At 46.5% G+C, this 23,268-nt stretch overlaps 1 protein-coding gene across 3 annotated transcripts in view; it reads left to right on the top strand.

Annotated features, from left to right (window-relative positions):
* Positions 1-17,157, top strand: part of ATG9B (autophagy related 9B) — a 282,068-nt gene extending 264,911 nt beyond the window's left edge. For all 3 annotated transcript variants that reach the window (XM_078662776.1, XM_078662774.1, XM_078662775.1), the window contains exon 15: positions 15,319-17,157. The gene's annotated coding sequence lies outside the window, so the exon portion shown is untranslated. The remainder of the gene's footprint in view (positions 1-15,318) is intronic.
* Positions 17,158-23,268: the final 6,111 nt, after the last annotated feature.

Raw genomic sequence — 23,268 nt, 5'->3', positions numbered from 1 at the left:
TCTAAATTATTAATACATGTGCTATAGGTACATACCACAATTGGAAATGGACTCCTTGTTAGCCCCTGTACCCTGCACTATAGGTGCTCAGGGCATAGGTGCCACCAAGGCCTACCAGGGGCTGCAGCATATCTTTTGCCACCCCTGGCTGGTTCTTAAATTGACACAACTGGCTGATCACTCAGTTGGGGCAAGATGGTGTAATCACCTCTTGCTTAGATATAGTATACCTATATCTAAACCTATATCTGGACACATATAAACCTGTGAGCCACTCCTATGGAAGGCCTTATCAATTCTGGAGACAGAGGGGAGGAGCCAAGCTGGCGACCGAGATGGCTGCGTAGACGCTCGGCTCCGTGAGCCTTCTCACCCCGCGCATACATCCTGGCAACTATCCTGAGCCATAATGGCATATTTAAGTAGGCGAAGGACACCTTTCACTGACCGTTTGCTCCTGCGGCTTTTCCGTGCGGCAGGCCCGTGGAAATGTCCCCGACTGTTTTGCGGCCTTCACGAAGCTGAGACCGGGGTGTCGAGTGAGGAAAGTGGCCGACCGGGACTGCGACAACAGCGGCCTCTGGTGGGGGCGAGGAGCCGGCCGGAGGGCGCCGGAGCTCTGATGGGCCGCTGGCGACAGTGCCGACCCAGTCCATCTTGTGGAGTGCCTTGCGGGATGTGCGGTGGAGCAGGGTCGAGGGGAGTGCACGATACTTGGCCCCCTTTCCAGTGTTGTATGACCAATGACTTCTCCCGTAATCGGCGGGCGGCTCCCAGGGAGCGGCGGAGATTTTGTTTAGCCTTTTGGTGACCCTTCGCTGGGGAGCCTGCCTTGACTTTCGGGATCCTCGTGGTGACTCCTGTTGCGTTCTGGTGTGGGGCCCGGTCCCGAGGTGAAGTGGAGAAGGACGAGGCCGGATCAGCTAAGATGGCAGACGGCGCCCTCCTACGCAGACCACATCTAGGCAGAGAAGCTGCTGTGCGGGAGAGTCCTGGGGTCTGGCACTACGAGACAGAGCCCACGTTCAGAGATATATTGGCTGCGTTAACAACCCTGCATACGACCCTGATCCGGGACGCCCGGGATTTGGGAAGACAGATGGCCGCCATTGTTGTCCCACCGTTCCACACGGGCATAGTTCGCTCTCATGGAAGCGCCGATGGGCCCGCCTCTGCGTCAGTGATGAGTGCTCCAGCTACGCCTAAGTTCGTGGAGACGCTGCGAGACCCGGTTCATGAGATTTCTTTGGACAGATCTGTTGTACATGTGAGTGCCTCGTTGGGGCACTTCTCTGTTCGGCGGCAGGGGAAACAACGTCGATCTATGGTTTGGGCTGCCCTGGTGGCGTTTCAGCGTTTGCCGGATGGTGTGACTCTCTTTCCCTGGCTGGTGAGACTGTGTCCGGACTGGAGGGTGCTTCCGGAGTCGATACTGACATTGACGGGTTTCCGCCATACATACTCGGCTGGGTTCAGGTGAAGAGCTTATTTTTTATTGCTCCGGGGTCCACACACATGGGCGGGACTATTCACTAGATTATGACTATAACAGAGATACCCCTACTACAGAACTGGAGTTACAGGTAAGAAACTACTCCATCTGCGGGTTTTATTAATAACATGCTCGGTTAGAGATAGATTATCAATGCTACAGTGCATGACAACTAAGAAGGCGGGAAAACTGTACACGTGAGCCTCGTTACGACATACATATAAAAAAATCTCATATATAATTTATTTGGAATAAAAACTTCTTATCCTTTCTGCGAAAGCCTTCAAAATGTCACTCTAGCAGCCCGACGATGTGAAACGCTCAAGGAATTTTCTTCCACACCGCCTCACATTCCTAATCCAACAAAAAGCTGGCTTTCTGTGAATTTGTTTTAAACTGTAAGTGCTGTCGTTGTAAAGTCATTCATTCCGGCAGGTTAAAAAAACGCAAGAATTGTCTTTGAGTGCGGGTGAAGTGCCTCGGGGGCAGAGACAACGTAAAAGAGCTTCCCCATGACTGGGGCTACAGCACTCCGGGTGCTGCGGACGGTGCCAGGGCCCCCTATCGATCATCACAGGATCAGTCTCTGGTTGATTATTTTTCTGTTGATTTCTGGCAGGCCACTGCAAACACAAAGGCTTTCTCGTCGGAAAGGGTTGCGTACATATCCACTTCCTTTTCTTTCTTTTCTGAAAAAATAGAAGAAGAAAACAAGTGGTGCGCGCGCGCTGTAAGGAATACAGCTGCCATTGTGCCCGCCGCTGCACGTGAAAGTGAAAGTTTTGAGGAAAGGCGGGACATGCATTTCTTTGGCCATTTGCGTGCTTTCAATTATTGAAAGCCACACGCAAAGGCCAAAGGGATGTGTGGGAGGAGGCACACCCTCACGGAGAAGGCTCTTGGAAGTCTGAAGTGATTCCAAGAGCCCTCTCCTAGAGCAGCACATGCGCGTTGCGCTAGGCGAGTCCTAAAAAGGAAGTCATCCTGGTTTTACAGACTTCACAGGATCTTCAATGGTAGCTATTGGACTGCAACCTGTCCAGTGACAGACCCTCTCCCTTTCCCACTGACAATGGTATCGGATGCAACCCTACTGGATTGGGGAGCTCATCTCTGAGAAGTGAAGAAGAGAGAACTCTAGTCTGGCAGAAATCTTGCTCCACTAAACCTGTTGGAGATGTGGGCATTCACCTGGCGTTAATGGCAACCTGCAATCCATCAAGGAATGGCCGATGCAGGTTCTCATGGCCAACACCACCACCTTGTGGTACAACAGCAAGTAGGGCGGAGTGAGGTTCTGCATCCTGTGTCAAGAATCACTGTGCCTCTGTAGTTGACTGGAGCCTCCGACAATCTCCCTGATTGTGACCCAATCAGCAGGATCTTTAAATGCCAGAGTGGGCAAGATCAGCCGGCGACACCTGGCAGATCATGAATGGCTTTTGCATTCCATGGTGGCGCACGTTACCTTTCCGAATGGGGAGCCATGGCTAAATCCTTTTGGCAAAGTTAAGATTTGTGATGTGTCAAAAAGTATGTGCGTTGGAGTTCCCAAGAGTGCTCTCCCTGGGGGAAACAGTCAAGTTAGAGTGGAGCACAAGACTCATGTTCACCTTTCTACCACTTCCTCTACTGCCCTGAGTTCTGAAGAGATCAGAAATAACCTGGCCCAAGCCATCCTAGTGGATGATGCGCATTTGGCCAGGATCGTATGGTACCTGAAACTTCTAGGTATTTGACCTCTGATCAGGCTACCACTTTAAGAGGGTCTTCTGTCGCAGCAGCAGGGCAGAGTTTTGCACCCAAGCCTATGTAATCTACACCTCCGTGAGTGGAAATTGAATGTGGCAGTTGACTGTGTTCAGTCTACCTCATGAGGTTGCAGATGTCTTCCTCCTCCCAGGTGTCCCTCTACAAAATCTATTGGAGCAGGGTGCTGGAACAAATGAGTTGCCTGGTGTGGAGTCGGCAATGCAGACCATCTACAGCCAAACTGTGAGATGTTTTGTTGTTTATTTTTATTTTTGGCCAAGTAAGGCCTTGCAGTGGGCAGCATTAAAGGGTATTTGTTGGCCCTTTCTTCTTTTTGGCCGGACCAAACTTCCTTGTTTAAATCGCCTGTTGTGATGTATTTCATTAAAGGTTTGACACAAATGGTCCCTCCCACACAGTTTGTGATACCACAGTGGGATATTAATTTGGTCCTGACGTACCCAATGTATTCCCTCTTCGAGCTAATGTACAGCTGCTCAAAACCATCTTTATCATCACGATCACATCAGCTCATTGTGCAAGTGAGATCCAGGCTCTCTCTTTGGCACCCTAAACCACATTTTTCCAGACAAACTGGTGTTGAGAACCAGGGCACCCTTTTTGCCTAAAGTGGTGTTTTTTTCTCCTTTTTTATCAATGTGCAGAAAAGGAATTTGTCAAGGTGGATAGTCATCTGCATTAAGATTTCTACTCATTGGCCAAGATGCAGCCACTGGAAGAGTGGAAGAACTTTTGTCAAATTCCGCCAGGACTGCTACCACTATGTGAAATTGTTGAGTGCCTATTCTTGGCCTTTGCCAGGCAATGTGGGCATCCGTGCATATATTCATGAAGCAGTACTGCCTTGATGGTCAGGTCAGACTGAAGGGCTTTTTGCCCTTTTGTTCCTGTAGGACCTTTGGTCTGAACCCACTCCACAGTTCCTTCAGCATGGGCAGGTATCTGTGGTCAGAAGTATCTATCAGAAAGACAAGGTAATTACCCTTCAGTACCGCTCTTTATGGGGATACTCTTATTCAACAGCAGATTTCTCACCTCCCTCCCACCAATCCGTTCTGTGGAGTGGCCTACTTGAACCATCAAAAAAGGTCCCAAATTAGAGATCTGCACACATGCACAGTATAATGTTCGTGCTCCATGTCCAAGGGCCCAGAAAGAGTTAAACAAGAAACTGAAGTCAGCACGCTGAGCTGGCATCTATTGGCTGCGCCACTCTATCACTAGCGGTACGCAGAAGGACTGCTGAAAAAATATCTGTATCCAACTGGTGCCCGGGGAATATTCGAACGGTGAGGAAACTACAATAGATTATCCAGCAGAAAAGGATACTTTTTGTCTGTGAGTATTGAGGTACGGTGGGGTCCAGCAGCTTGAACCCCATGTGTTAGCTTCTTTAGTAATTACTGCATTAAAGACAGATCCAAGGATTGTCAGGGCGTGTGGGTGTCCAGAGAGCAACCCTGCAACTCTTACAAAACCCCCAAAGTAAGGTAGTAAATATGTAGATATTTATCAATGTTCATGGCTGGCCGTCTACCATTCCCATCAGTGTAACTGAGTAACTCGGGTGGTCCAGAGTGATCTCAGCCATCACTAGGGTAAAGTATTTCCTCTATAGTGTGGGCCTCGTTTGAGATCCTTTCACAAACACAGAATGGAAGCCCTAATCATAGCTAAAACGCCTTAGGAAAGTACAGTTGGTCTCCAGACGTCGGATGATCGGAGCTTAGAATACTGAATAACTTCCCCTCTCTTGATCTTATCTACCAGTCCATTAAATGATATGGTATCCTGTGATGGTATCTATTATGCCGTGGTCAAAAGGGTGTTGTGTTATGTTTTGGAAAAACTCAGTGTGTCGTTGAAACTAAGAACCCAGAAAATGTCCCTGCACCACCTCCCTACAATTTCTACTGTGAAGCTAGCCAATACCAAAACAAACCACTCATAATAACTTTGAACTTGATAATTTGCATCTCCTCCCTTCTTGCTCTACATAAGTAGCAAATTACCCCATTACCCCTACCTGGAAGTCTGAAGTCATGATGATAGTATTCTAGGTATTGCTAATAATGTAACTATGATTACAGTTAAGTATGCTATTTTCCCTGCATGTCTTCTAAGTGCCAGACATGTTCCTTGTCATTCAACTGTTCTTCCCCTGCTGTTTTTTTTTCCGGTGTCCTCGGGGCTGCTTTGTCGTCTAGATGCACAGAGCTCAAAGGTGTTTCTTCTGGCCCCCACAGTCTTTCTTCTCATAATGCAACCTCCATCACAGAGTCTCAGATTTTTTGACTCAAAGCGGTTGTTTGATAGCCGTATGGTCGGCCATTCCTCAACCCGTACTGAGACTGAGATGTCAAAGACTTAGTCTTTTATTTGGTGCACAGGTTTCAGCTTTTCTGGAAAAATGTATTTGTAGACCTTATCCATAGTTCTAAGCTTTGCTGTCCCCCCAACAAAGGTGTGTTGCAATTTTTAAGCATGACCAGTGTAGTCCGTGAAAATGATCACTCATTGGCTCCTATAGAATACGTCTTTTGTTGTACCTGGGTACTGCAAGGATGGTGTCCCCTCTCTTTATAATTAAGTTGCTTTATGATGAAAGGTATTGGGGTGTACCAAGGGGAGGCCGAGCTGACAGAGCCCTGTCTGTATCCAGAAGCACGTTTATCGGGGAACCAAGACAGCCACCATCACCGTAGAAAGTGTTACGGTTCCTTACCTCTACACCCTACGGCATCCCCACAATGCAAAAAGTTGTCCCTGCAAGGTTGACTCTGCTGCTTCTGTCTTTCCTTGAGCTGTCAAATTGTTAACTCCAGGCGGTTCCCTGTTCTTAGGAGATCATGTAAGAAGTCTGCCCCCCCCCCCCCCCCCCCCCCTCCAGATTAAAAGCTGGTCTTGTGTTTCCAGCCAGACCTGTCACTCCAAAAAAGGGGAGTGGGGGCCTGTTAGACCTGGCACCATTGGCATGGGTCTCCCTTCGATTTTTTTCTGTTGCATCATGTGTTTTTGCTGGTGTTAGATGCTTTGGGCACTGTGCCACTGCTGTCCAGTGCCACAGTGCAAGTGCTCCCTACTGTAAATTGATGTATTGATTAGTAGTTCCCTAATTGGATGTTTGGTTTACTTGTCAGACCCTAGTACAGTGCACTGAGTGTGCCCAGTGCGTGTAAATCCAAATGCTGGTAGTGGGCTTTCAGCACTGGTTGTGCCACCCACAGAAGCAGCCTTGTAAAATGTGTCTAAGGTCTGCCATTGTAGAGCCTGCATGCAGTCTGGTACTGTCATGCTGACTGGGCAAGTGCACCCACTTGCCAGTCCCTAAACCTTCCCATACCTCCATGTTAGTCACCCCTATGGTAGGCCCAAGGGCATGGTGCATTGTAAGTATAAGGTAGGTGTTGTAACTTGTCACTTGGTTCCTCCCTCTTCTCCCTGCTCCCCCCCCCCCTCCCACTTCTCTCCCGTTGGTTTGACCCGTGCTGTCACTTGAAGGCAGCTGTAGAATGTTGGGGAATTACGATCCTGTCAAGCAGGGAGCACCCATGAGGAATTGAACTTATTAAATGATATTGAACTCAACAACGTGTGGACCTCGTTACTACATTTTGGCGACGACGGAAACGGAGCTGAGCCAGGGTCAGTGGGGTGCTCTCCCCTGGAATTTGTGAGCTTGAACGAGGAAAAAGAAATGAAATGATTCGATGATTTATCTCGGGCGCTCTTGTAATTGTGATAGAGAAGAGGTGTAAGACCCGAGTTTATGAGCTTCGGAGGAGGCTAATGTTCATGAGTTGAGCAGCTTAAGCTCATGTGGAGAGCTCGCCATCGCCGCACTTGGAAGTTGAAAATATGAGCCTGGGTGACTGACTTGGAAAAACGAGCTCTGGGAAAAAGGCGAAAGTCCGTGTGGAAATGAAATGGTGAGAGGAGCAAGAGCCAAGTTAATCGTGATAGTTCACGAGGTGAGCAGTTTCAGCTTAGTGAAGAGAGCTGAGCGGAGCGGGGAACAGATTCGGAATCGTTTACGCCGTTTTGTGAACTTTGCAAATTGAGCCTTGGTGACTGATTTGATGAATGAGCAAGGCAAGGGTACCAAGTGTCCTCTGTTTCCGCAAGTGATATTGAGGTGTGTCGGCAAATTTTGCGTTCAAAATTTAACTCTCCTCAGTTTTCATGATTGCAGCAAAAATTCTGTCACATTTTACGAAATTCTCCTCAAATATACAGTGCAAACCTGGGACGGCACTGCCACCGTCTGGCCATTTTAAGCATTGAAGCGAGTGTTCCTGCGTGAAGAGCCGGTTATTTTCTGAGGTGAAAGGAGGCTGGTCGTAATTTGAAAGGAGTAAAGAACGGCATATTGGTGAACTACCCACGTGAGGAATCGTTGATATGAGGTGCCAAGATGTATGATGGCTGTTACAAGTGTGAGTTCAACCTAATTTATTAATTTTTGATTTGGGGTGCAGTGAATCCCATAGGAGAAATTATATGAGAAGGAGTCGGAAAGTATCATTACTCGGACTGGGAAAGAAAAAAAAGTGAAAGTAATATCAGGTTTTACCTTGGTATTCCCTTGATATTCTTATGGTGCAGGAAAGCAAGACTCAGGTCGGAGAACAAGGGGTTCAGCGTAAGTCAAGGAGATTAGACTTATGAAGCTGTCGGAGGTGAAGTGTTCTGAGCAGGGAACCGTGTCAAATCTCTGACATCGCAGTGGAAACTGACCCGAGGCAGTGCGTCAAGCTATTTAAGCATGAGTGAAGGACTGCATTTGTAAGCTAATTTTTTTTTCTCTAAACAAAGTATTGTCGGATGCGAGTAAGGAACAGCCTCTGTGTAACCGAGCATGTTGGTATAAGCGTTTAAGAAAAAAAAAAACTCCCGAAGGCTGTACCCCAGTTGGAAAAACACAAGAGTGGTGCAAGTGCTTGTGGGAAGCCATTGAAACCGTGTGAGGAGACGGGAGCGGGACAGGGTGTGTTTCAAACCCCTGCTCCCGCGTTTGAAACAGATCTAAGGAGGCGTTCTGGTGCTGCATGAAGAAATTGAGAATAACAGGGTGTACAGCAAACCCCTGGTGCAGCGTATATAAGCTATCTGAGGCAGCGCGCCGTGAGGTGATGTGCATTTCATGAAAAACAGTGAGAATAACAGGGTGTACAGCAAACCCCTGGTGCAGCGTATATAAGCTATCTGAGGCAGCGCGCCGTGAGGTGATGTGCATTTCATGAAAACAGTGAGAATAACAGGGTGTACAGCAAACCCCTGGTGCAGCGTAGGAAATTGATCTGAGGCAGCGCGCTGTGAGGTGAAGCGTATTTCTTAAGAACTGTCACTTACGATTGAAAAGAATTTTGATTTTACAAGCGTCAAGAAGTATAAAATAGCCACTTTCTAGGGATAAAGGAAAAGGAAAAAAACGTGTGATGAATCTAACTGTGAAATTTACCTGTTGTCAGCTCACACGAGTAACGGCGCAAAGCAGTTTTTGAGTAATCTACTTTTGGAGCTGATTAAAGTGAATGACAACTGTGCTCCGGAGCAATCACGCCATCGCACTGGGTGGATTAAAGAGTATTTAGCTTCCCATCTCTTTTCACCTATGGCGTGTATCGCCAGTAACATAGTACCCATAGAAATTTTCTTGTTGTGTTCTATTCATCTGGTTATACAGTGGAATTAACATGGAAATAAACAAGAGGTATAACTCATCGCCACTGGAGCCATTTTTTGGAAGGGATGGTATTTACAAATACAAAGGAAAAGTGGAAGGAAGATTTTCGTAATTTGTTAGATATTATAGAAAATGAGGAACAATCATTACTCCCCAGTGATAAGGTGGAAATAGTGTTGAACAGATTGGGAGCTGGAGGTGAAGAGGTCTACATTAACATTGAAAAGAATGACCAAGAGGGAGCTGGAAGGAATGTAAGTGAAGAAGTTATGGAAGGTATTAGGGATCATTTTATGCAAGTGATGTCTCGTGATGTACAAAGATATGAAGTTATCAGGGATGACAAGGATGAAAAAGTGGAGATGAACATGAGCAAAGTTAACCCTGTGTGTACTATCAACTTTGGAGGAAGTGAAATAATTAGGGTCGCGGACTCTGTGTCACACAGGAAAAGAAGTACGAAGGAAAAGAGGTACAACACAGAAAATCAACTCTCCCATCTGAGAGGGGTGGAACAAAAGGCATTAAGATGGATGATATATCAAAAAAGCAATGAACTTGGTAGTGATCTGGTGAAAATCAACAGTACACAATTAGCTTGGTTTGAGCGGTTAAAAGAAAGAAAACCACCATATGAGGGTGAGGGGGCATGGAAAGGAACTGCTTGGAGAGTGGAATGGAGAAAAAAGGTAGTTATGGACAAACTCAAAGTCAAACAGGGTATTTATAAAGGACTTGAAAGGAGGGAAAATATAAGCATGAAATCTGTGAAGGAAGAAAGTGAAGAAGTTAGAAAAAATGAAAATGAGTTTGGTAGTAATGGAAAATGTAAAGTTACTCCAACTAAAAGACTTAAGGAGGAAAAGTGTAAGCCTATTCGACACAACTTTTGGAGAGAGTGGCATGAAGTTACATGGTGTGAACCCATGACCAGAGGTTCAGGTGCTGAGTATGGAAAGAGATCCGAAGGGGGAGGATGGTCTAGACCAGACAACGACTGTGATAAGGTGTATGAGGTCTGCGTGGTTACAAGGCGCAGACGCAGTGCGATCTGGTCCAGGAAACTACCCAAGGAGAAGGTCTTAAAGTTTTGTTCTCTCACCTGCAAGGAAAGTGAAGATACGTGGGAGAGTAGCCTTGAGCATAATTGTAAATTCTTCCCTGGTGTTTGGGAAGCTTAGAGGAGACTGTGGAGGAAGTTAAGAGGCACACCACAAGGTGCAACGCTCCTCCTCGAGGTAAAACTTAGGAACTGACTGGTGGCTTACTGGCATAGCGGAAAAGCAGGTATTCTAGGAATCATTTACTCTGCAGCATCCGCCAGGGAAATCTGTTTTCCACCTTGGTTATGGCCTGGACTTATGAGTGGCCATCACAGAACTTATAACCATCTTTAACAGCAACCCTCCTGGGTAATATTGGAACTGAGGATTATTATAACTTTGACTTCGGGTTGGCCATCACAGAACTAATAACCCTTGTTTACTGTAGTACCACATGTGAAATATTAACTGAGTTTATCTAGAAGCCTGAAGTGTTGTCCCCCGGGACATGATGAAGGGGTAGTTATGTTCTACCAGTGTCTACATTAGTTCTTTGAGGACAGACACACGTATCATTAGTAGTTTTAAGCCTTACTGTTTCTTGTTAGTATTTTAGGGGCCCGGGGTGGACGGATATTGTGGGTCTTCATCTCACGCTTTACCCTTCACTATCAGATCTACCGGGATACCCTGGGGATTTATTGTCTTCTCACGGTTGATAGGTAAGGGTGGGGAAGAGTAGTTAGAGGCTCAGGATCTTCCCTGTTCCTGATTTCCTCCACCCCGCTCTCACACAGACTGTCTTCTGATTTAAAGTGGCTCTCTGCCAAAACTTTGGCAGAGGCCTTTGGTTCATCTTTCTCTATGTCCCAGGTTCGTACAGGGGCTGCGGTCTTCCTTGCAGGACCCGCTTTTAGGCCTCTTTGTGTAGTCGCAGCTTTCTTCTCTTTTCCTGTTTCTGTCTTCCTCTCTTCTTCTTTTTCTCCTTCTCTCACTCGCTCTCTCTCTTCTATCCACTCCGCTCCTCTTTTCTTATGCCCCCTGCCTTTTCCCCATTGTCTCCCTAGGGAGGATGATGTGTTGTAACTTGTCACTTGGTTCCTCCCTCTTCTCCCTGCTCCCCCCCCTCCCACTTCTCTCCCGTTGGTTTGACCCGTGCTGTCACTTGAAGGCAGCTGTAGAATGTTGGGGAATTACGATCCTGTCAAGCAGGGAGCACCCATGAGGAATTGAACTTATTAAATGATATTGAACTCAACAACGTGTGGACCTCGTTACTACAGTAGGACAAGCCCTGATGTGTGTGGCATGTCTTAATAGTGAATTACAGCCATTTTCGTTTTTCACTATTGCAAGGCTACCTGTTCTCCATAGGCCAGAATGGGCTGTTAGAATTATTACATTCTATAATCCTAACAGACTCAGAGAACATGCTAGAAATTCGAGTTTAGTATGCCTGAACTCAGAATAATAAAATACATCTTTTAGTAAAGTTTATTTTAATATTCTGTGTTTGCAAATACCACTTTTAGAAAGTAGATATTTGCTTGCCTAACCTTTCAAGCCCGCCTCTGCTAGGATGTGTATCTGCTGTCTGGTTTCTGTGAGTGACAGGGCTGGGGAATTCCAAAGGGCAGGGCTAGGTATCCTGGTGGTGAATAGAGAGATTTACATCCAGATGGGTGGGAGAAGTGCACCTAGGCTCTGAATAGGACTGTGCCTTTCCACCACAATGCTGGCTCCACCTCCTGTGGAGTGTCTGATGTCTCTAGCCTGCTCCCTGAATAGAAAGTCAGAGTCATGCCCACAGAGTGCTCCAGAACTGGTTTAGGCTGGGCAAGGGCCCCTCAGCCCCAGAGGAACAAAGGATTTAGGGATATAAGTATTGGGACCCTGCTCCCAAGAAATACGATCCAGATCAGACAAAGATACTTCAGAAGCCTCTGAAGTTACAAGAATAAACCTCTGCCTGAAGAGCAGGAACTGGGAAAGCTGAAGGAGGAATACTGTACCTGACCTGGGGGATTGGCCTGCAGTGGTTGCCTTGCTGCTGAAGGAGAGGAGAAAGACTTAAAGACTTTATTTTCACTTGTGCAAAAGATCTCCAAGGGCTTGTAAGAGAGCTTGCCCCCTGAACGAAGTCCCAGGACCAGTGGACTTCACCCGCCTTGAGGAGAGCTGCTGGAAACGCTGTTTTCCGTGGCTGCTGAGGCAGGGAGCTGTGTGCGCCTCGTACGATCGACTCGTGTCCTGTAAAGCACCGTGCCAAGTCCGTCCACCTCAATCAACGCGGATTTGCGCCCAACGACTCGTACCAACGACGTCAACGAGCCGTAGCTCGCACCGTGACTGGCAGACAACGCAGCGTACAACGCTTCGCCTCATCGAATCGCACTGGTCGGAACGACGCGTACATTGCCCCTGATTTCAAGTCTACGATCGCACCTGGAGTTGGGTACGATTCGCACGTCCACGTCGTACTGCCCGCCTCGCACCGCGTTCAAAGACTGTAAGACGCCGGCTCCAAAGGTACGGCTCGTACGCCGCAACGTAAACTGAACGCACCACACCAAGCAACGTCCCCTCGATCAACGCGGCTCCCGCACAGGCGACGTCAACGAGCCATAGCTCGCACCGTGACTGGAGGACAACGCACCGTACAACGCTTTCTTTTTACATCGCGCCGTCCATGCCGGACGCATCAAGATAAGGTACTGTGTACGACTCGCACAACACTCTGAACACATAGGACCAAAGCGTCCGCTGCGCTTGCTAGACTCTTTTGTGTTCTTTTCATCACCGGGAGAGCCGGACACATTGTACGAATCGCACAGAACTCTAAAAATAAGCATTTTAACAAGAACTCTTTATTGCTGATAGTATTGTGGATTATTTTTGTCGTTATTTGGTCTTGTGCTAAGTCTTTATATAAAAGCTAACTATTTTTGATATACTACCAGTGTGTTGTCCATTTGTAGTGTTGTCACTTGATTACTGTACGTGTTCACAAATGCTTTATACACTGCCTCTGAGATAAGCCTATCTGCTCGTGCCAAGCTACCAAGGGTGTCAGCAGGGGTTATTTTAGGAGTGTACCCCCATAGCCTGACTAGAGGAGAGGGTCCCTACTTGTCACAAGTACCTACCTGTGCCAACTAGAGACCCCCAATTCTAACAGGGCCCCACCACAAATGAGGCCCAGATCCTGCTTTGCCTCTTCATAGAGAGCCACAGTGCTTCCGTGGCAGGGAGCAATATTCTAAGCCGGCACTTCCTGCTCCGACTTGTCTCCCCATGGGGCTGGGCAGGAGCAGTTCGGACGCACTTCAGCAAAAGATGCATCAGGCAACAGGGCCCATCTTGGCTCCCTTTGCCGCCTTTACTCCTGCCTTTCTGCAGCTCACCATGAGAGATAAATGTAAATGTAAATGTAGTATACTTGTAAAGCGCACAGCTGCCCCAGCAACGGGGCGTCCCGGCGCTGTATAACTCTAGGGAACCCGTCCTGGCTTTCCCTGTGGGATGGTCCCTTGCTGGGAGTCCCCAAGGTGGAGCCAGGCATCCCCGGAATTGGTGGGGCCGTTGTGGAGATTAGGCAAGCTAATGCCCAGAGTTGCCGAGTGGAACCCCTGATTAGAGTAAGCACCGAAGCGAGAATTATCGAGTCCGCTGACCAAGGTCCACGACCCTGCCGCGTCGGGAATTGAACCCTGGTCCCAGGCTGACTTCTGCTCTCAGGCCTGCCGCCTCTAACCAGTGAGCCACACTACTCCACTGAAGGATGGCTAAGAGCCAAGTGTCTCCTTCAGCTGTTCAAATAAGGGCCACAGGCCACCACTCCTGTAGCTCTGTCTCATTTCAGACCTACCCCTCTTTGCTAACCATGCCCACTGCTGGGATCACCTTCAAAGGGCCTCCTTTGCAGTCCAGGCAGGCTTCTGAACTTCGCCATATGCGTCTGGCCCATCGGCTGTTCACCGATTGGTGCCTCCTCTCTCCTAGAGAATGTTGCAGCCAGGCAAGGTGGATGACTGACATCCACCACTGACATAGTGAAACTCAGTATTATGGTGGATTGAGCAGGATCTTGAGGCCAGTTGTGGGGGCTTATTTAGAGCACGTCTACCATGTTAGACAGTAGGCCACCACCTAAAGAAACTAAGATCTAATCAACCTTTATAAAAAATGTGGACGTTTAAATTGAAGAGTGATGTAGGGCTAGAACATTGGAGTTTGTATTTAGTTTAAAAATTAGGGTTATTGTTGTTTCTTCAATAGTCTGAGTTTTGCCCTAAATTTCATTGACTCCAGTGGACATCTCTTTAAGCAGGGGCACCTGCTGATGGGTCTTATCATATTTTTTCATGAAGCCATCTGCTCCTGGGCATTTGCTTGTTCCTTGCCACTCGTTGTTGGAGTAAGCTCCAATATACAGTGGCGGACAGTAATTAGAGCATAGTGGGTGTGTGTGTGGGGGGGTGGGGGCGGGGCACAAATGCAGACTCGCAACCATGCAGTCACAGTGGGATGGGTTCATCGAGGATTGCTGGATAGACTATGGCACCAAACCAGATTTTCAGCGAGGGAAAGCGGTCTCCAAGGATATTTTGATAAGCCGTGTTATTTGAATGCTAAAGATCCTCTAATGTTGAAGCCAAAACCACCTACTAGTATTTGTGTTTTTTTTATTACGAGGTACTTGCATAAAAATAGAACCGAGGGAATGTCTGGTGCAGAGCGTTGTAGATCCTGCAGGCTGGGGGTGTTAAAGAGGCAGTTTGCCAATCCCTGTGCAGCCCAAAGTATTCGTTCTTTATTGTTTGTAAAATAATTTTAAAATAGAAAAAAATATATATATTTATTTGATGATGCCCATGGTGGAGAACTACAAATATAGATACATTACTTTTCTTTTAATTACAACAAGCAATCAAATAAAAGGTACCCAATGTAAGGAATAACTACACTACGAATATTTTCGCCAGCCTCGATAAAGTGATATTTTTCCACCATACCCTTCCTTCCCCACTCTCCTTCCAGGAATAGAGGCCTTCATTTGCTGCTCATGGAGTGGGCAGGGGTCTCAATGGGGGCTAAAGTTGGACTCGTGGAACCTCGTCAGTGGTCATGGCTGAAAGATGAGAATTCATTTATAAAAAGATAGCTGAGACAGACACCGAGATAGTTCTGCATAAACAAAAGTAAAGCTGACGAACTGACTGGAAAGTGTGCAGAATTTTTGAGATAAGTTCTCTACTGTGTATGCAGTTTTAATGCTATTTATGACCTGTGCTATAGTGACCAGTGTCTTTCTTTACCCTCAGATTTCTTAGACGGACACATTAAAAGACAGTGGCCATCTCCCATTGGACCCTCTCGATACCAGGCTTGTGACCAGGAACAGGAAGGTGCACAAGGTCTTCCACGGTATTGGTTCCTGGCTTCGAGGACCCACCCTGCGCTGTCTTCCTCGTTGCCTTCCTGTTTCTCCGTGGGTCGCATGCCCTCATCGGTGCCATGATGGGGGCGATTGGTGGTCACTTTGTGTGTGTTTGCGTGCGGTGGGTGTGAGCGTGATGGATAGATTCTGAGTTCTTCTCAAGGATAAGAAACTCTTTTATGCTGCTTTGCCTGGACAGTGTTAACTCCCGGGATGTTGGAGTTGCCTAATATATCAGTGAGAGACTTTTTGTGTTTTTATTTTTTATTTTTACTTCATTGACTCTAAGAGCAAAATAAGCTATTTTACATTTCTTTTACAAAAAGAGAAAAAAAGAAGTATTTATGAACATTGGCCTGTAAAGAGAATTGAAAATCTGCTAACTACACATTCTGCTATTGGAACCGAGGCACCTCATATCACTGTCCACTAGGCTACCTGCTGCCGCATCAGTGAAGGGGGTACAGGGGCATCGACTGGGAGGATGAGAAGTTTATTTATTGTTCTTAGTTTAATGAGCAAGAATTGTATTTGTTCTTTGGATGCTCCCGTTCCATGGCCTTAGCCTAGATAGGCTAAGGACCTGAAGGGCCACTTGCACCTTTTCCAGAGATGAATCTGTGCATGCAGATTCGAAGAGAGAAGCAAAAACACTAAGTCCTTGCCTAGCCAGGAGCCACCTATGTTCTTCAGGGATGAAATTTCAAACCACTACTGCACCGTAAGAAGACGCCAGGAGGTGTTCACCTCTGTTATCAACTTGCACTGCTTGATCCAAACTCTTCTACACAGTGGATGCCCGACTTTGAGTTCCAGTCAAATAAAAGATGGTGAATGCTTGTCTGATTTGGGAGCTGTGGATCCCCTTACTCAGCAGTAAATTAGGCATCGAATGTGGGAGGTGACTGGATCTGTTTCACAAAAGAAGTGTTTATCTGGGACACTGCAGCTGGCAGGGGTGGGGCAGGGTGAGATTGAAGGCTGGTGGTGTCTATTCTTCACCTGCTACCCTAAACACTTATGGCAAGCCCTTTAACTGTACCTTTCATGTGGTGCAGAGTGTGCATCGATATTGTAAACTTTGGTCATGCCAGTTTACACCTATCCAGGAAGAGCCTTGGAGACACAGCCAGCAGTCAACACTTATGGCCCGAGCAGTGAATTGGATTACATTATTCCAAAAGGGATAATACCCTGTTGAAGACAGTGTATGCACTTCAAGGCATGTCATCACTGTTGGATAATCTGGATGGATGTTAAGTTCCGAACAGAGTGAAGGAAAATATCAGTCATTTCTCTTTGCTTGACCTTTGCACTGTAGGTTATTTATATTGGGTGTTTTAAAATTTGCTTAGCAATTATGAGCACTATTAGCTAATGATCACCCTAGCAGTACCCCTAGCATATAGGTATCGTGAGCCTGGCACAACATGCCTTGCATATCCTGTTCTATTTCTACAATGCCCCTCTCTCCTGATGAAGTCACTAATGTAAGCGTAGGCGATTTCTGCAAGCATGATGTGTATCCTCATCGCCATTGTTATACATGATATGAACAGACTTTTTGCCATTGGATAGCAGAGCGGCACAGCCACATTTCCATGGTGCTGACTTTCCCGGAGCTGCAGGGGTGCGTCTCAAGGCCTGGGTGTTTGGGTCCTACATCCACAATGGAACTAATGTGTGCGCCAGAAAAATTAAATGTTTACAGACTTGTTTGTCACTTCTTGTCCATTCTTTACTGTCTGTGGATCTCATGTGCCACCATTCGCGTGTAACCAGTGCTGGTATGTGTATACAAAGTGTTTGAGAGCCAGCTACCAGTGCTGCTGAATGCCAACGGTGCCTAGTCTTGCTTGGTTCCTCCTCATGCCTCTTGCTCCCATCACCCTAGACGTCCTGTCTCTTTAGCTCTCTTACATATTATTTTTCATGCCTACTAGCTCCCGCCAACACTGTTTTCTTCCCGCACCTTTTTTTCTTCTTTGCTTTCTATCTCTTGTGTAAAGTTTGATCCTGAATAAGTCCAAGTACCCTAAAATATGTGGCGGTGCCCACCTCCTGCAGTCACTGCCACAAACTAAGCCCTGTTGCACCTATCATCATCACTGGCAATGTAGCACAGAAGTGACACGGCATGTGGACACTGCAAATGTCGTACTACATGTACACTTAAGATTGACTAGCTCCGGAAGGCCTAACGGCAACATACACTTTACAAAAAGCCTAAATAAACTCTCCTGCTCCCTAGTTTGCAGAAGACGAACACCCTTTATGTTCTGACTTCTGCAATATTGGGTGAGGCGTTAATGAGGCTCAGATATTCCAGGAATGGTGTTTAAAGGGCTTTTTAGTACAAGGGGATAGCCAGCATACATTATTACACAAAAACTATCAGACTAGCTGTCCAGTTCTTGCAATTGTGGATGGGGTAAATATATTCCTCTTGCCTCCTGATCGATTTCATAATGTTCCAACTGTTGTCATGACCATCAAAGCCTTGTATGTCATCTTACCTGTCTGCTCTTGGGTACAATGCTGTTAAATTTCTTTTTTCTCAATTTTGCATAAAATGTCTCTTAAACTTTGCTAATACCGCTTATTGTCTTCTCTGGCCACCTGGATATTGTTGCTCCTGCCTCCACCCTCTTATCTGTTTTGCTGTTTCGTGGACCTTACAAACGCCCGCACCATCCTCCTCAATGACATCAAATACATCTCTGTATCTGCGAAGAATTGATGAACCCCAGGTCTTGAGATTCAAGGCATGCATACACTATGTTCTGATGAGCTTCTGTGGCCTACCCCCAAGTGCTTCTGTTTCTCTGTTGAGCTCTCGTCTGGCCTTGTCCACATCCGCCCCATAAACAGCCCCTTCCTGAGATGTTTATTATTATTAAAATGCTACTCCAGCCCTCTTCCTACCTATCACAGAACCGCCACCTCTACCATCCCCAACACAAACCTCTTCACGTCCTCCTGCCTTCAAACTGTTCCTCTGCCATCATTTGTTCTTAAATGCACGCCGCCCCTTACATATGGTTTCCAGGCTTTCTTTTAAGTACCTAGCTCGGGCATCCTGATCAAAGCGTCCACCATGTTGTTGGTGTTCAGCTCTCCTGTTGCCCTTGATATTCTGACATTGATGTGCGCTTGTCCTTCACCTCTGAATCCATGCCACAAAACCTCATGCACTGAGAGCAAGCCACCATGTCTACCACCATTAGACTCTCCAGGTACATGAAGCAGCCTCAGACCACATTTAAAACTATGTACTGCATCACAGTCACCCTCTGCAGTCAGGTCATCCACCAGCCTTTAGCTGGCATGCACCACAAAGAGGACATGAGTCGCGCTGCACCAAGCCCCAAATAGTAAAGGCCTCCAGCTCCGTGAAGAACTCGAACGGCTAAGCCAGGCCTATAGCTAACCCAGTCTACTGGCCATTGCTCTGCGTACTGTTCTGCAGCCCAGTAAACCTACTGTGTCCTGCCAATCCCTCACCTTCTCATCCAGGGATATACCACTTCTAATGAAGCCAGCCAGGGACTGTCCAGCGCCGTGACGAACTCGAGGACGGCTAAGCCAGGCCTATAGCTAACCAGGTCTACTGGCCATTGCTCTGTGTACTGTTCTACAGCCCAGTAAACCTACTTTGTCCTGCCAGTCCCTCACCTTCTCATCCAGGGACACACCACTTCTAATGAAGCCAGCCAGAAATTCACTCCCTCTGCTGTACATGTGGCTGTGTGATCGGACAGTCTCGGCCCTCTCGTCAACGTGGCCAGTCTCCTGCAAAAGTTTGTTGCAGGCATTATAAATTTACATGTGAAATCCGGGTGTGCCAGATGTTGCACACGCCTCAGTTTACATTTCTTCAGCCTCATTGCTTCGGCCACAGACAGGTCACTTGTCTAGCTTGATGACTTGCCACTGAATCCTGTTCTGTTCCTGGAACACGAATGCAGTCGCTCGACCTTGTATACGTTTTTCTGCCAAGGCCATGCTAAGCTCCTTCCCACCCCAGAATGCTGCTAAGCAACGTAGCACATCCCCCTGATCAGTCCCCCAGTCCATAAACCGGAAATCATAATGCAGAACCTGGCTGTTGTCAGGGCACCTCTTAACTTCTGAATCTTAAAAACATTCAGAACTTTGAAAACACCCTGCTCAGCCCAATGCATGACTTTATCAGCAATGATACTGCCCTCCATCTGCGTACTCAACAAATCAAAGTTGTCTCTTAGCTGACAGCAGGTGAAAAAGACTGATTTCACATTGCACTTGCCCATTTCCGCCCTCTGTTTATGATGCTCTCGCCATCAAGATTGCCTAATCCACACCTACCGTGCACATGAACTCGTTCAGCGATTCCCCAGCGCCCACTCCCCTCCTGGCCATGACAAACTGTGCATCAGCCTGCATTCCCCTGCACCCTTCTTTGCTAAGAAGCTCAGGGCGGAACGACACTTATCTTCCCCCTCAGTTTGTCCCAGTTTAAGGATTCCATTGTTCCTTGTCCCTGTGTTCTGGTGATTCCGTTCCCTAGCCCCAGACTCTAGCACCCTTGTAGTTTTGAAACTTAAGACTCCATGACTGTCACAGCGGCTCCATTCATAGTTGCTATGAAACGAGATGGTAGGATTGCCTTTTCCCACCAATCCGCATGCCTGGCTCGAGCTGCACACAGGAAGGGCGCCGTACTGTTACTTTATGCAACTCTTCCCTGCATCATTTTCTTCTCCCATGTGTTGCCGCCTCAAACCTCTGGTTCCTGAATAGTAAACACTTGCCTCCCCGGAAACCCTCTGCACATGCACATTACGGCCTTCTCAATGAGGTTTTGCCTTATTCTGTGTTACCAATTTGTGGATAGGTGTTAATGAAGCTTGATGCCACATGTCACAGTAGTGTGATGATATAGCCGGCTGTCGAATTTACATTTGTCTGCTAAAAAGATTAATTAGTACTGAGGATTTGTAGTATTATGGAAGGAGGAGACCGGATTTTTTAGTATTTTTTTTATTGTATGGGGTTTACCATTACAGATATCCTAGTGAGTGCTCTACCTTTAGAGATCATTCTTAAAATTATTAGTTGATGCATTTAGCTGGGCATGCTATTGCTATGTTGAGGTGGATCAGTTGCCAGGTTTACATACAAGATAGCTTGAAATTCTCATGATCTTATATGGAAGAAAAACCAACTACATATTACAAATGTTTAAATTAACGCTCCTAAAGTTAACATAGATGATTTACTTTGCATGATGTCTGGAAACCTCACTTCATTTTATTCAAGCTTATGGATGTGTTGAGACAGGTTTGCATCGCAGAGCTTACATTAAGTTGTTTATGTTTGGTCTTGCTACTACTGTGCTTTAGGAGTATGGCAAACCCTAATGCAGCTAATTGTAGCACAATTTCTGCTGTACAGCTCCAGACAACGAGACATTACATGTTCACTGCATCTCGTGATTCCAATCAAACTAAGGGATGTGTGACACATTCACTTCCTTTATGTTTGTATGTGAACTTAGCTATAAAGCCTACTTTGTTTAGCTGTCTCTTCTGGATCAGTTGTATTCCTCAATTCCACAGCCTACTGCACTGGATTCATGGTGACCGTGTGGAGATTTAAACATCAGAGTATACCATGTAGAATAGCCAAAAGGGTTTTATTTGGAATAAAATGGAGTGAAAGCCATTGCAAGTAAAGACTATTTTTAACTGCCCTGTAGAGTGATGTCACAACACAGGAATAAACATTCCATAGCAGCTGGAGTATAAAAGGTACTACAAACGTTCCTATTGATAAATCAGTGAAGAAAAAAGCTTGCATGGAGGCGCAACATATCTTTCATATTTCTAAAGTACCTTATGAATTCTACATCCCATTCTCTTTTGTTCATCAACTCGATTGTTCTCCTTCCCATTCCTTTCCCTCATATCATTGTCACCCTCCTCTCTTCTATTGGGTACTTCCTCCATCCTCTAAAGAGTCCCCACCTTCCCACCTATGTTTGTGACTGCTCTGAACAACTTTTCTTTTATTTAAATGGGATCTCAATACCTTTCTCCCTTTGGACACTCAGCTAACCTTATTGGACACCCTGGCGGTCTTTGTGGTAGCAATCGACAGGAAGCTAGGAGCCCTAAACACGTTCCTTCAAAACACACAGGGAACTCCTCTAGACAACAAATCAAGCTGCGGCCCAATCATTGACAAATTAGCCTCCCTCCCTCAATGCTGAGCAACCTGTGCATGCAACTTAAACGTGCACCCCAGAGACCAATCAACTCCGCTTGAGGAGCAATCCCGTTCATTAACACAAGAAAGTATGAGAACGTATCATGCAAAGAGCCGGGCACAAAGCTTTAAACCTCCTAAAACAGCATTAAAACCTGAAATCATTAAAGGTGGATGTGATAAAGCAACAGCACAGGGACCGGCCATTGAGCCACAACTAAGTCCTGGAACAGAACCTGACTCTCAGGGAACAAAAACAAATGCAAAACCAAGATGAGCTCAAAGGAGGAAAGGCCGAAACCAAAAGCCCAGCCAAATTCAGGAAGATTTCTCTCGCCTATTTAGGCTGACACTACTTGAGGCGCCATAACCCACTAAACAACAAACCATACCTGCAGTGGACATGAGGAACAAATATATCATGCCCCCCGAAGAGGTGGTAAATCAAAACTGCAAGGAACAAACCATAATTCAAGGGATGTTGCGGAAACTAAAGTAGACTGGGGACAAAGATAAAAATCCACCCAACCATAATAATTTCCAGCAAGATGCAGAACCCTCAGGCCAACCCTACAACAGAACACTGGCCGTAATAAACTCATTACCCTGTCAACCAACTACTTCAACAACAGCACTATCAGACCACCAAGCAGTTAGGGCCCCCAGGCCTCCATGACCACATCTACCAACCACCGTACCCTCGACTCAGATCCTAGGGAGTTACATACCACATTGACAACTTATCCCTCAATTGACTTTCTCACACTGTCACGCATGGATGAGAGGCCAGATGACTTTATCCCATCAAAGCTAAGCCAGCAAAGTCATAGGTCTCTCCCAATGGGGAACAAAGGGTCAATCGATCAACAACAAACGAAATGCAAATCAAAACCACGGGGGAGGACACCAGGCTACTGATAACAATGGACCTACCAGGCAACAAAGATCACCACTCGATCCTAAACACGCACCCGGCCTCCCCAGTTAGCACCCCAAGTAGGGGTGGTAACATCCTTATGTTTATACCAGAATATAATTCAAGAGGCCCACACGATATACTGAATCGAGGAAATATACTTCACCTGATGTCACACATACCAACTCTGACAGACTTCACTACCACAGATTTGGACTCAGTAGAATTCATTCACCGCAAAGAGTCCCAGGCGGGGAGGAAACAAAGACTATGTGGAGAAAGCCGCTTGTCGCAGAAAAAGAACTCTCAGAAAGCCCAGTATTCAAGAGCTGGGGGATAAACATCATCCTGGTTATCAAACCTGGCTATCCCCTTTCACTGAATTGGGACCACACGGATCGTGTACTGGCGGTCCTAAAACATACCACAAGATCAGTATTAAAAGGAGCAAGAGGACACTCTCCAACCACAAAGGAGCATTTTTGGACTTGGCCCTTTTTGGCTAAAGTTCCCTAAACTTTTTGCCTTCCCCCTAGACCTTTATTCTGACATGGTGTTGCCAACTTAGATGCTTTGGGCACTTTGCCACTGCCGATCAGTGTCAAAGTGCAAATGCTCCCTGTGTAAAGTGTAATGGTAATTGATTGTCCATGATTGGTATGTTTGCCT

This window comes from Lissotriton helveticus, chromosome 10 (genome assembly GCF_964261635.1).
Source record: "Lissotriton helveticus chromosome 10, aLisHel1.1, whole genome shotgun sequence".
NCBI classification, from domain to species: Eukaryota; Metazoa; Chordata; class Amphibia; order Caudata; family Salamandridae; genus Lissotriton; species Lissotriton helveticus.
This window is presented reverse-complemented; position numbering and strand designations above follow the sequence as displayed.